The sequence below is a fragment of the Penaeus vannamei genome, chromosome 9 (genome assembly GCF_042767895.1).
Source record: "Penaeus vannamei isolate JL-2024 chromosome 9, ASM4276789v1, whole genome shotgun sequence".
In the NCBI taxonomy this organism is placed as follows: domain Eukaryota; kingdom Metazoa; phylum Arthropoda; class Malacostraca; order Decapoda; family Penaeidae; genus Penaeus; species Penaeus vannamei.
Window position 1 is genome coordinate 10,573,319 of NC_091557.1, and position 2,500 is coordinate 10,575,818.

Below are 2,500 nucleotides of genomic sequence, written 5' to 3' on the forward strand. Positions count from 1 at the left end.
TCTGGATGCATCTATGTACGTATGAATGTGCTTTTGCTCATGTTTAATCGTTTTGTGAATGGAAAATGACATATGATGAGTACAAAGACTACGATCCATTTTGGCAGCGTCCGACGTGAGCATAACCATTCCTAATCAAACGTAGCTTTGTCTTTGTGATATAGACATTTGTCTTCTTATCTTCAGTCTCCTTTTTTCTCTCGCGTGATAGAGACCTTAGAAGATACATTCTAATCCTTAATGAAGCTATGGTTTAGATCTATTCCTCCGGCACTTATCTTATTTGGGCCTAAGTCCCTTTGTGAGAAGAGTTTCAGTGCTGTCTTGGACTGAGGCCCTCATACTCCGTCCCTGGTGAGGCCCCTTATTCCCCGCCCCTAATGAGATCCCTTATGCCCCGCCCCTCTCGAGACCAAGACTGACCGAAATTGGTCTCTTCTACACTCAGTCAGTCGCTTCTGTAGGGCACAGTCTTCGCTTGTACTTGGTCTACGAGATTAGAACGAAATTTCTTCACAGACGATAGGTCATTCAAGATAACAAAGAAGGGAAGAGTGAGAGAACCATTGTTTATCCCTTAGAGAATTCGCGGAAGATTTTGGTTTAAAGGAATTCTACCGTCTTTGCATTCCTAAAAGTGTGAAGGAGTTTGCTAATGTTAAAGAATAGAAACTCTACGGGGCGACACACCCTTATTTCATTCATGTACCTACGAACTTAGCGTTAGTCGTTGTTAGTAGGAATAATCAAAATAGCGTAGTAATGCTTTCCAGTTTAGTAGACTTTGACAAAGGCAAACAAAGCATTTGTATTGATTGAAGTTAGGCATTGGATAATAAGACGATGAGAGAGAGAGGGATATATATATATATATATATATATATATATATATATATATATATATATATATATATATAGAGAGAGAGAGAGAGAGAGAGAGAGAGAGAGGGAGAGAAAGAGAGAGAGAGAGAGAAAGAGAGAGAGAGAAGGGGAGTGGAAGGAGGGGAAAGGAGAGGAAAAGCGAGAGAAAGAGATTGAGAGAGAAAAAGAGATTGAAAGACAGAGAGAGAGAAAGGGAGAGAGAGGAGAGTGGGGGAGGGAACGAGGGGAAAGGAGAGGTGGAGCGAGAGAAAGAGATTATGGGAGAGAGAGAGAACGCTGACACCCAAATCAAAACAAAAGGAGAGACAGGGCCGCTTGGAGGCGAGAGATGAGAAAGCCAGTCCACGTGTTCTTTTGTGACGTCATACAAAGTTGGCCAGTTTTTATGGCGTCTTTCGCGTGATCAATTTGTGCAACAGAAGCCGTGCCCGCGTGTTGCACGAGTGACCCACCAATCACGAGCCTCCCTCGGGAAGGGGCGGGGCGATGCTGCTGCCCTTCGACGCTCCTCCTCCTCCTGGGAGGAGACCTGCGATTGGTGGATCGCTTTTGCAAGTCCCAGAGCAGACTATTGCACAAATTGATCAGGCGAAAGACGGTGTAAAAAGTGGCCAAGTTTGAGTGACGTCACATTAGATTCACGCTTCTTCTGTGCCTGGATTATTGGACTCTCTCTTACCCACAGTTTTTTCTCTTTTCTCCTAAGTCTCTCTCTCTCTCTCTCTCTCTCTCTCTCTCTCCCTCTCTCTCTCTCTCCTCTTTCTAGCACACATATGTGGTATAGGAAAGAGAAGAATGAAAGAAAGAATCCAATGCAACCATGATGATATACACATAACCATCAACACACGTAAATGCAAGAGAGAGGGAACGAGAGAGGAGGGGGTGAGAAAGTGAGAGGGGGAGAATGACAAAATAACGAAGATAGGGGAGAGAGAGATGACGAGAGAAAGGCGGACACACACACACAGAAACATCGAGGAAACATTCATTTATAGATAACTACACATCTTCTTAAAACTTATCTTTACTTATTTTCACTTACATGTTTTTTCCACTTCATTAGCTACCTACTGATCAATTTTAGCATATGCATTGCTCTATCTGTATCTCTCTATTCAGTTATAGTTAGCAGAGAGAGAGAGATAAAGAAAGGCAGGGAGGGAGAGAGAGATAAAGAAAGATAAGGCAAGAGAGTTGGAGACTGAGAGAGAGAGAGAGAGGCCCACTAGTCCTTGCTCGCTACGACGCGTGAGACAGAGAAAGAACGAGAGAGAGTGAGTGAGAGAGTGAGAAAGAGAGAGAAAGTGAGTGAGCGAGAAAGAGTGAAAGAGAGAGAGAAAGTGAGTGAGTGAGAAAGAGAGAGAGAGAGAGAGAGAAGTGATAGATGGAGAGAGAGTAAGAGAGAGACAGAGTGAGAAAGAGAGAAAGTCGGACAGAGAAAGAGAGAGAGGCCCATTAGTCCTTGCTCGTTACGACGCGAGACGTTTCTCAATGGCTTTGGGCTGTTCAACATTTGCAAGATCCTTCGCGCCGTCCTGTTGCAGGAAGAACCAACCAATCACAGCTGAGCTCGAAGGGCAAGGGGGCGGAGCTTCACGGCGCGCGGGATTCGAGG